Here is a 12,290-nt window from a genome sequence, read left to right on the forward strand (position 1 = left end):
CAAAGATTATTATTAAAAAAAATTTTTTTTAATGTTTATTTATTTTTGAGAGAGAGAGAGGTGCAGAGTATGAGATGGGGAGGAGCAGAGAGAGAGGGAGACAGAATCTGAAGCAGGCTCCAGGCTCCCAGCTGTCAGCACAGAGCCCTAAGCGGGGCTTGAACTCATGAATTGTGAGATCATGACCTGAGCCAAAGTTGGATGCTTAACTGACTGGGCCACCCAGGCATTCCAGAGTAAAGATTATTTGTAACACTCATAACAGCGAAAGATCATTGTGGAGAATAAATAGAAAACCCCTATAAATTAACAACCCAAGAGAAAAATGGCCAAATTACAAGAACAGCCATTGCCAGATGAAGAAACATAAGTTGCTAATAATCATATGAAGTCTTTTTATACATCATAGTAATCAGGGAAATGCAAAATTTAGGTCACAATGAAATACCTTTTGATGCTGACCAAATTGGCAAAAATTAAGGTCTGTTAATTTAATTGTTGGTAAATAAGGCAAAAGTGGTGAAAGAACTTTGAAAAACATTATGTAGTATTCTGTAAGGTTTTCATACTTCATGGCTTAGAAAATCCATTTTTTAGTGATACATCCCAGAAAATCTCTGCACTGATGTGCAAGGAGACATGTTAAAAGTGCTCATAGCAGCTCTGATCCTAATAGAAAAAGGAAGGAAGGGAGGAAGGAAAGAAGGAAGGAAGGAAGGAAGGAAGGAAGGAAGGAAGGAAGGAACAAAAAGAAACAACATGATCGGTGATAGAATGTATAAATAAATTGTGGTATTTACCACTGATGCATGATGAAATACTGATAATGTGTACGTTAGTGAAAATGAACTATAGCAATATACTATATGGATGGTTCTTGGAAATATATTGAATGAAAAAAGCAAGTCTAGGTTGCTATAGTGTGATTATTTTTATAGAGCTGTAAAACAAAATTAAGGAATATTTTGTTTATCCTGTGTAAAATTTTATGTAAAAAAGCAAGACCTTGGTTAATTTTAAAAAATTCAGCAATGTTCTCTCTGTAGAGAAGCAGTAGAATAGAATGGGGGAAGCACAGACGCAGATGCAGTGGTGTTAATAATGTTCTTCAACTGTGAGGGAGAGGAAGGGGGAAAAATGTTACAGAGAGGGAGTGAGGCAAACCATAAGGACTCTTAAATACTGAGAACAAACTGAGGGTTGATGGGGGTGGGGGAGAGGGGAAAGTGGCTGATGGGCATTGAGGAGGGCACTTGTTGGGATGAGTACTGGGTGTTGTATGGAAACCAATTTGACAATAAACTATATTAAAAAATAATAAAAATAAAAAGTAATTTTGTCCTTAAAACAATAATGTTCTTCAAATGGGAGGTGGGTTCAGTGGTTCAGCTAAAACATTTGTGTATCAAATAGACATTATCAAAAATAGGGAATCTATTGCTTTAGAAAGTTATATGTTCCTGTTAGTGAATGTAAATCTTCATTAACTCTAACATTCGCCTAGAATTTTTCAAAGTCTCATTTTTTTCAAGTCTTTAAATATTTGGTTAAGAATACAAAGTAATTTGGTGCTCCTTAAAGTAAACTTCTCAAAGATTCTTTATCTTGGAAATAGGCAATAGGCTGTGCCTTATCTTTTATAGATTAGAACTGGAATTTGATTTTTTTAGTGGGATAAACAAAGGAGTAGTGTTATCAAAAGCTCATCCTATTTATATAAAACCTTTATATGCGGCCTTAGAAAATTCCTAGAAATCTTTATCCATTCTAATATTGGGATATTATATATAATCAAAGAAAGACATTTTCTAAGTATAGAATGACTATTAAAATGTTTAATAGTTTCAAAAGCATACTGGAATAAAGATAACAATGTGAATGGTAGCCTGAGGTGGGAGAAACCAGAGGTCAAGAAAGCTCACTTCTAATCTCTGATCTTGTATTTCCTTTTGTGACCTGGGGAAAAAAATCATGATATCATGTCTAAGTATTTTTTAAAATGTATAAAATAATACACTAATTCTTTACCGACATATCTTTGAGTTGTTGTCAGGCCAAGACAAGATAATGTAAGTTAAAATTAAAAATGTTGTACGCTTGTAACTAGAAAGATTTTGATTAACTTTCCTGGCATTTTTCAGTTTTACTTTCTCCTTGTGTGTTGAATTGCTTTTTCCTCTTAGAACCATATATTTTTAGTGGTATTAGCTGATGGCTATAATCATGTTATCTCCCTATAATTTATTTTACATAATTCTATAGTTGTCATAATTAACATTTGAAGATATTGAAGAAAATATTCTTTTCTCCTTAGAAACGAAAAAAGTGAATTTTAAAGATTTCATTGATACAATGATGACCAATACGGAACGCTTCTCTGAAAAATTATGTAAGAACATCACATTTTGTGCTTTTATTTGCTTTTTCAAGTTTATTTATTTATTTTGAGAGACAGAGAAAGAGCAGGGGCAGGGCAGAGAGAGAGAAAGGGAGAGAGAGAGAATCCCAAGAAGACTCCACACTGTCAGTTACAGAGCCCAGTGCACAGCTCGATCTCACAAACCATGAGATCGTGACCTGAGCGGAACTCAAGAGTTGGACACACTTACCCGACTGAGCCACCCACCCCAACATATATTGTGCTTTTAGTGGACCAACTGGTGTGACAAACTTTAGAAGAGTGTAGCAGACTAGAAGAGGTAGTCATCCTGTAGATCATCAGCCAAACAGATGCCTGGCTTACTGCTGATGTTTGGTTTCAATCTTCTCTGTTAATGATTTCTAAATCTCGAGCACTTCCATGTGCAAATGAATTGAAAGTTTTTACGAGCTTCCTGTTTATCCTCACACTTACTATAAAGAGCTAGAACCGTGTATATAAAATTCCTTTTCGGAAGATGTAAAACGTCTTCCCAGTTTGGGGAAGTGATGCCATCTAGTGACTAGCGCTGAGTACTCATATGCAGAATTTCCTCTTTCATTTGTTTATATATTTTTTTCCATCTTCCAATTTATTCAGTAATATTTACTGAGCCATTGTTATATATGCTTTCTGTTAAGCTGATGAGCTGTTAAGATGAGAAAGACAGTCTTGGCCACTCAGAAGCTCACTGTAAAGAAATACAAGGTCTTATATGTACATTTTAAATGGAGTGAAGCTAGTTTAAAAATTGAAGCGAAAAGTAGCATTTTGTTATTTTGTGCTTAGCTGTTGGGTAATAGTGCATTTTAAGTAACAGTTATTTTACCTTACACTAGAAATCAATTTAATTTGCTTTCTATACAAGGTGGAACATAATAGATTAATTGGATGAAGAGATTATTTGCATTGTTAGTCACTTCATTTATCCTAGGAATTTTAGTTTCGTGGAGATAAAAAGTTTTTGTTTTTGTTTTTAAACATTTTTATTATTTTTGAGAGACAGAGAGAGCACGAGCCGGGGAGGGGCAGAAAGAGACAGAAACACAGAATCTAAGCAGACTCTAGGCTCTGAGCTTGTCAGCACAGAGCCCGACGTGGGGCTCGAACTCACAAACAGTGAGGTCGTGACCCAAGCCGAAGTAGGATGCTTAATCAACTGATCCACCCAGGCACCCCGAGTTAAAAAGTTTTATTATCACGGAGTTGTATAGTATATTATCTTACTCGTATCTATAGTTAAATTTCCTTTCTTGTTGTTAAATATTGCACATTTATATTCACTGCTTTCCTTTTTTCTTCATCTGGCTGCTCATTTCTTCACCAGACAGCTTATTGGTTCTGTATACCTCATTGGGACCTTCTATCCATTTATCCCTCAACTTTGTCCTTACCCACCAGTCTCCCTGTTTTCACTTTTCTTCCTTATCCACTTGAAAATCACTGGTCTGTGTACCTCGAATACCCTACAGTCTTCAGTACCCTAAATTGCCCTTTGGTTGCACCTGTCTTACAAAACTCCCAACCCTGGCTTTTCCTCGTGGCTGACATCATTTCTAGAGAAAATTATATAGCTCAGCAGATTGAACACTTTGAAATCTTGACCATCAGTGTCTGGTGGCCCTCAGCACTACCTAGGAATTATGTGATTCCCACCCTCTCCCAGTTAGTTTATTCTTTTACTCTCTGAAATAACTAATTAACAATCTCCATTCTCTCAAACTTCCATTCCTACTCCAACCTTAGCCCTTCTCACATTTAGCAGATAACTTAGCCTTTATAAGGAAAATAGAAGCCTGTCACTATTTTGAGGACGTTAAGATATTTCCCAATATTTTCTCCTAAAAGTTTTTAAGTATTTCTTTTTCATAGTTAAGTCTTTAATTCACCTGAAATTGATTTTTATGTTTAGAGTGAAATTGGGATCCAATTTAATTTTTTTCCATAAAGATATTAGCTGGTGACAGTTTTATATTAATTCTTTGAGATTTATGTATTATATAAATTGATTTGGAACCTGACACTCACACATGATGGCCTTGGGATTTAGGTTATCATTGGAGATTTTATTCCTTCTAGTCATACCTCTGGCAGAGAACAGGCTTTCTTCTTGAATTCCTAAAAAGGTGACTAAAGTGTTTTTATTAATAATTTTCAGACGGAAAGATTTTCCGGGGCCCTGTCTTTTTTGGGAAAAGTTTTCAATTAGCAATAATCGCGCCTCGGATAAACCTCATTGGCTATGATACTGCCACTGTGCAAAGCTGGGCCCTGTCTTTTTTTTGTTTGTTTGTTTTGTATTAAATTTTTTTTTAATGTTTATTTATTTTTGAGAGAGCAAGAGACAAAGTGCGAGCAGCAGATAGGCAGAGAGAGAGGGAGACACAGAATCCGAAACAGGCTCCAGGTTCTGAGCTGTCAGCACAGAGCCCAATGGGGGACTCGAACTCACAAACTGAGAGATCGTGACCTTAGTTGAAGTCGACGCTTAACTGACTGAGCTACCCGGGCCCTGGTGTTAAGTACGCACCTCTATAATTCTAGACTTGTCTGTATCAAGTAATAACAATAATACTTATTATATTACTCACATTTATTGAGGGTTTACTATGTGCCAGTACTGTTCTAAATAATTTTTATTTATTAACTCACTTAATTCTCACATCAACTCTATTATTTTTATTTTATGGATGGGAAAACCACAGCCCAGAGGTTAAAGAAGTCACATAGCTAGTATGTGGTAGAATTAAGATTAGAACTCGGGTAGAGTGGTGCCTGGTTGGTTCAGTCAGTTGAGTGTCCGACTTTTGATTTTAGCTCAGGTCATGACCGCAGCGTTGTGAGATGGAGCCCCACATCAGGCTCTGTGCTGGGCATGGATCCTGCTTAAGATTCTGTCCTGAGAGGCCCTTTGTCAGCTTGGCAGAGTGGTGCCACCCCAGAACCCGGGTGTGTGGAGTGGGATCCTTTAAGACGTTGGGGTTTGAATCCCAGCTGAGTGCCTGGGAGGTGCAGGAGACTGTGGAGCGGGACAAACTGACCAGATCGTGCCTGTGCTGTGCTGTGAGGGCTGCCTGAACAGGGTGGTTTGGTCTAGGGAGGAGAAACTGCGACGATGCCATTTTCCTCCAATCACCAACATGGTGGGGCTTCAGGGAACAGGACAGCAGGCCCCCAGTGGAGGTTGGACTGCTTACACCAAACCCTGCCTCACCATGCCTGGCAACTGCATATCTGCTGGAGGGAGAATTGACCCTTACCCAACCAGAGGGTCCCTCCTCCAGACCAGCACAACCACTGGTTCCAGGGCACCATCGGACAACGGTCCGGCAGTTTTTCATTTTCTGATTTGATTTTTGGAAATACATATTTTCTTTTCTTGTCTTTTCTCCTTCTTCTTCTTCCTTCCCTTCTCTATTCTGGTTGTTAATTTGTTTAAGCAGGCATTTTTAATCTATGCATTTTACACCTCTTCTGTATCTCCTCCTTCTTTATTTTTCTCTCTCTCTCTAGATTAAGCCATATAGTTTCTCTGATTCTCTGCCTGCTCAATTTTTTTTTCTCTTTCCCTGCTTCTGTCATTTCCCTCTTTCTATGGGATAAGGCTTCTTCCACCCCCTCCCCTTTTTAATTTTTTCCAGGGTTACTTCAATGAACAAATCAAAGCACGCCTGGTGGAAAGTCCAAACCACCAGTGCGAGTAGGGGTATAAAGCAACCAGAGTCACAACAACAGAGAGCATGTGACACACTCCAAAAACACCTCCTGAAGGGTCAGGCCCTGGATAGTATATGACCCCTTTTTAACATAGTAGTACTCACAGGGGCAGGACACATAACAAACTATTAAAACACGTAAAAGACAGAAAACTAGACAAAATGACTAGACAGAAGAATTCTCAAAAATTCTAGGAAGAAATGACAGCCAGAAAAATTGCTCAAAACAGATATAAACAATATATCTAAACAAGAATTTGGAATAATAGTCATAAGACTAAGAGCTGGGCTTGAAAAAACTATAGAAGACAGCAGAGAATCTATTGCTGCAGAGATCAAGGACACAAGAGATAGTCATGATGAATTAAGAAATGCAGTAAATGAGATGCAAAATAAACTAGATGCAGAGACAGCAAGGATGAAGGAGCAGAGGGAAGAATAAGTGAAATAGAAGATAACATGGAAAATGATGAAGCTGAAAAAGAGAGAGAGAGGAAAATATTAGACCACGAGGGGAGAATTAGAGACCTAAGTGATTCAATGAGATATAATAATATCTGTATCATAGGAATTCCAGAAGGAGAAGAAAGAGACAGGGGCAGAAGGTTTGTTTCACCAAATTATAGTTGAGAGCTTCCCTAATCTGGGGGAGGAAGCAGACATCCAAGTCCAGGAGGCCCAGAGAATTCCCTTCAGAATTAACAGAAGCAGGTCAGCCCCAAGGCATGTCATAGTGAAATTGGCAAAATACAAAGATAAAGAGAGAATTCTGAAAGCAGCTAGGGACAAACGGGCCTTAACCTACAAGGGCAGACACACAAGGGTAGTAGCAGACCTGTCCACTGAAACTTGGCAGGCCAGAAGGGAGTAGCTGGAAATATTCAATGTGCTGAATAGGAAAAATATGCAGCCAGGAATCCTTTATCCATCAAGGCTGTCATTCAGAGTGAAAGGAGAGATCAAGGCTTTTCCAGACAAACAAAAACTGAAGGAATTCATGACCACTAAACCAACCCTGCAGGCACTCTGTGAGTGGAATGCTGCAAAGACTACAAAGGACCAGAGACATTGCCACAATCATGAAACCTACAGATAACACAATGACACTAAATCCATATCTTTCAGTCATAACTCTGAATGTAAATGGGCTAAATGCCCCAATCAAAAGGCATAAGGTATCAACATGGATAAAAAACCAAGTTCCATCTATATGCTGTCTACAAGACACTCATTTTAGACCTGAGGACACCTGAAAATTGGAAGTGAGGGGATGGAGAACCATATATCATGCTACTGGAAGTCAAAAGAAAGCTGGAATAGCCATACTTATATCAGACAAACTAGATTTTAAAGTAAAGACGGTAGCAAATGATAAAGAAGGGCATTATTGTCATAATTAAGGGGCCTATCCATCAAGAAGAGATAACAATCGTAAATGTTTATGCCCCCAACTTGGTAGAACCCAAATTTATAAATTAATCACAAACATAAGCAATCTTACTGATAATAATACGGTAATTGTAGATGACTTTATTTTTTTTCAATATATGAAATTTATTGTCAAATTAGTTTCCATACAACACCCAGTGCTTATCCCAAAAGGTGCCCTCCTCAATACCCATCACCCACCTTCGCTTCCCTCCCACCCCCCATCAACCCTCAGTTTGGTCTCAGTTTTTAACAGTCTCTTATGCTTTGGCTCTCTCCCACTCTAACCTCTTTTTTTTTTTCTCCTTCCCCTCCCCCATGGGTTTCTGTTAAGTTTCTTAGGATCCACGTAAGAGTAAAACCATATGGTATCTGTCTTTCTCTGTATGGCTTATTTCACTTAGCATCACACTCTCCAGTTCCATCCATGTTGCTACAAAGGGCCATATTTCATTCTTTCTCATTGCCACGTAGTATTCCATTGTGTATATAAACCACAATTTCTTTCTCCATTCATCAGTTGATGGACATTTAGGCTCTTTCCATAATTTGGCTATTGTTGAGAGTGCCGCTATAAACATTGGGGTACAAGTGCCCCTATGCATCAGTACTCCTGTATCCCTTGGGTAAATTCCTAGCAGTGCTATTGCTGGGTCATAGGGTAGGTCTATTTTTAATTTTCTGAGGAACCTCCACACTGTTTTCCAGAGCAGCTGCACCAATTTGCATTCCCACCAACAGTGCAAGAGGGTTCCCATTTCTCCACATTCTCTCCAGCATCTACAGTCTCATGATTTGTTCATTTTAGCCACTCTGACTGGCGTGAGGTGATATCTGAGTGTGGTTTTGATTTGTATTTCCCTGATGAGGAGCGATGTTGAGCATCTTTTCATGTGCCTGTTGGCCATCCGGATGTCTTCTTTAGAGAAGTGTCTATTCATGTTTTCTGCCCATTTCTTCACTGGGTTATTTGTTTTTCGGGTGTGGAGTTTGGTGAGCTCTTTATAGATTTTGGATACTAGCCCTTTGTCCGATATGTCATTTGCAAATATCTTTTCCCATTCCGTTGGTTGCCTTTTAGTTTTGTTGGTTGTTTCCTTTGCTGTGCAGAAGCTTTTTGTCTTCATAAGGTCCCAGTAGTTCATTTTTGCTTTTAATTCCCTTGCCTTTGGGGATGTGCCGAGTAAGAGATTGCTACGGCTGAGGTCAGAGAGGTCTTTTCCTGCTTTCTCCTCTAGGGTTTTGATGGTTTCCTGTCTCACATTCAGGTCCTTTATCCATTTTGAGTTTATTTTTGTGAATGGTGTGAGAAAGTGGTCTTGTTTCATTCTTCTGCATGTTGCTGTCCAGTTCTCGCAGCACCATTTGTTAAAGAGACTGTCTTTTTTCCATTGGATGTTCTTTCCTGCTTTGTCAAAGATGAGTTGGCCATACATTTGTGGGTCTAGTTCTGGGGTTTCTATTCTATTCCATTGGTCTATGTGTCTGTTTTTGTGCTAATACCATGCTGTCTTGATGATTATAGCTTTGTAATAGAGGCTAAAGTCTGGGATTGTGATGCCTCCTGCTTTGGTCTTCTTCAAAATTACTTTGGCTATTCGGGGCCTTTTGTGGTTCCATATGAATTTTAGGATTGCTTGTTCTAGTTTCGAGAAGATTGCTGGTGGAATTTTGATTGGGATTGCATCGAATGTGTAGATAGCTTTGGGTAGTATTGACATTTTGACAATATTTATTCTTCCAATCCATGAGCATGGAATGTTTTTCCATTTCTTTATATCTTCTTCAATTTCCTTCATAAGCTTTCTATAGTTTTCAGCATACAGATCTTTTACATCTTTGGTTAGATTTATCCCCAGGTATTTTATGCTTCTTGGTACAATTGTGAATGGGATCAGTTTCTTTATTTGTCAACTGATGAATGCAACTGTTGAATGCAACTGATTTCTGTACATTGATTTTGTATCCTGAAACTTTGCTGAAATCATGTATCAGTTCTAGCAGACTTTTGGTGGAGTCTGTCGGATTTTCCACGTATAATAACATGTCTTCTGCAAAAAGTAAATGCTTAACTTCATCTTTGCCAATTTTGATGCCTTTGATTTCCTTTTGTTGTCTGATTGCTGATGCTAGAACTTCCAACACTGTGCTAAACAACAGCAGTGAGAGTGGACATCCCTGTCGTGTTCCTGATCTCAGGGAAAAAGCTGTCAGTTTTTCCCCATTGAGGATGATGTTAGCTGTGGGTTTTTCATAAATGGCTTTTATGATGTTAAAGTATGTTCCTTCTATCCCGACTTTCTCGAGGGTTTTTATTAGGAAAGGATGCTGAATTTTGTCAAATGCCTCTTCTGCATCGATTGACAGGATCATATGGTTCTTATCTTCTCTTTTATTAATGTGATGTATCACATTGATTGATTTGCGAATGTTGAACCAGCCCTGCATCCCAGGAATGAATCCCACTTGATCATGGTGAATAATTCTTTTTAGAAGCTGTTGAATTCGATTTGCTAGTATCTTATTGAGAATTTTTGCATCCACATTCATCAGGAATATTGGCCTATAGTTCTCTTTTATTACTGGGTTTCTGTCTGGTTTAGGAATCAAAGTAATACTGGCTTCATAGAATGAGTCTGGAAGTTTTCCTTCCCTTTCTATTTTTTGGAATAGCTTGAGAAGGATAGGTATTATCTCTGCTTTAAACGTCTGGTAGAACTCCCCTGGGAAGCCATCTGGTCCTGGACTCTTATTTGTTGGGAGATTTTTGATAACTGATTCAATGTCGTCACTGGTTATGGGTCTGTTCAAGCTTTCTGTTTCCTCCTGATTGAGTTTTGGAAGTGTGTGGGTGTTTAGGAATTTGTCCATTTCTTCCAGGTTGTCCAGTTTGCTGGCATATAATTTTTCATAGTATTCCCTGATAATTGCTTGTATCTCTGAGGGATTGGTTGTAATAATTCCATTTTCATTCATGATTTTATCTGTTTAGGTCCTCTCCCTTTTCTTTTTGAGAAGCCTGGCTAGAGGTTTGTCAATTTTGTTTATTTTTTCAAAAAACCAACTCTTGGTTTCATTGATCTGCTCTACAGTTTTTTAGATTCTATATTGTTTATTTCTGCTCTGATCTTTATTATTTCTCTTCTTCTGGGTTTAGGCTGTCTTTGCTGTTCTGCTTATATTTCCTTTAGATGTGCCGTTAGATTTTGTATTTGGGATTTTTCTTGTTTCTTGAGATAGGCCTGGATTGCAATGTATTTTCCTCTCAGGACTGCCTTCGCTGCATCCCAAAGCGTTTGGATTGTTGTATTTTCATTTTCGTTTGTTTCCATATATTTTTTAATTTCTTCTCTAATTGCCTGGTTGACCCATTCATTCTTTAGTAGGGTGTTCTTTAACCTCCATGCTTTTGGAGGTTTTCCAGACTTTTTCCTGTGGTTGATTTCAAGCTTCATAGCATTGTGGTCTGAAAGTATGCATGGTATGATTTCAATTCTTATATACTTATGAAGGGCTGTTTTGTGACCCAGTATGTGATCTATCTTGGAGAATGTTCCATGTGCACTCGAGAAGAAAGTATATTCTGTTGCTTTGGGATGCAGAGCTCTAAATATATCTGTCAAGTCCATCTGATCTAATGTATCATTCAGGGCCCTTGTTTCTTTATTGACTGTGTGTCTAGATGATCTATCCATTTCTGTAAGTGGAGTGTTAAAGTCCCCTGAAATTACCACATTCTTATCAATAAGGTTACTTATGTTTGTGAGTAATTGTTTTATATATTTGGGGGCTCCTGTATTTGGCACATAGACATTTATAATTGTTAGCTCTTCCTGATGGATAGACCCTGTAATCATTATATCATGCCCTTCTTCATCTCTTGTTACAGCCTTTAATTTAAAGTTTAGTTTGTCTGATATAAGTATGGCTATTCCAGCTTTCTTTTGACTTCCAGTGGCATGATAAATAGTTCTCCATCCCCTCACTCTCAATCTGAAGGTGTCCTCAGGTCTAAAATGAGTCTCTTGTAGACAGCAAATAGATGGGTCTTGCTTTTTTATCCATTCTGATACCCTATGTCTTTTGGTTGGCACATTTAATCCATTTACATTCAGTGTTATTATAGAAAGATATGGGTTTAGAGTCATTGTGATGTCTGTAGGTTTCATGTTTGTAGCGACGTCTCTGGTACTTTGTCTCACAGGATCCCCCTTAGGATCTCTTGTAGGGCTGGTTTAGTGGTGACGAATTCCTTCAGTTTTTGTTTGTTTGGGAAGACCTTTATCTCTCCTTCTGTTCTAAATGACAGACTTGCTGGATAAAGGATTCTTGGCTGCATATTTTTTTCTGTTCATCACATTGAAGATCTCCTGCCATTCCTTTCTGGCCTGCCAAGTTTCAGAAGAGAGATCAGTCACAAGTCTTATAGGTCTCCCTTTATATGTAAGAGCACATTTATCCCTCGCTGCTTTCAGAATTTTCTCTTTATCCTTGTACTTTTCCAGTTTCACTATGATATGTCATGCAGAAGATCGATTCAAGTTACGTCTGAAGGGAGTTCTCTGTGCCTCTTGGATTTCAATGCCTTTTTCCTTCCCCAGATCAGGGAAGTTCTCAGCTATGATTTCTTCAAGTACATCTTCAGCACCTTTCCCTCTCTCTTCCTCCTCTGGAATACCAATTATGTGTAGAATATTTCTCTTTAGTGCATCACTTAGTTCTGTAAT

At 38.3% G+C, this 12,290-nt stretch overlaps 2 pseudogenes; one reads left to right on the forward strand and one right to left on the reverse strand.

The window, feature by feature from the left end:
• LOC145715134 (EF-hand calcium-binding domain-containing protein 13-like) overlaps positions 1-12,290 on the forward strand; it is a 99,009-nt pseudogene that overhangs the window by 57,537 nt on the left and 29,182 nt on the right.
• LOC144615395 (U4 spliceosomal RNA) lies at positions 4,559-4,685 on the reverse strand (annotated as a pseudogene).

Source organism: Panthera onca, assembly GCF_046562875.1.
Source record: "Panthera onca isolate mPanOnc1 chromosome E1 unlocalized genomic scaffold, mPanOnc1 haplotype 2 h2.Chr16_ul_13, whole genome shotgun sequence".
Taxonomy (NCBI): Eukaryota; Metazoa; Chordata; class Mammalia; order Carnivora; family Felidae; genus Panthera; species Panthera onca.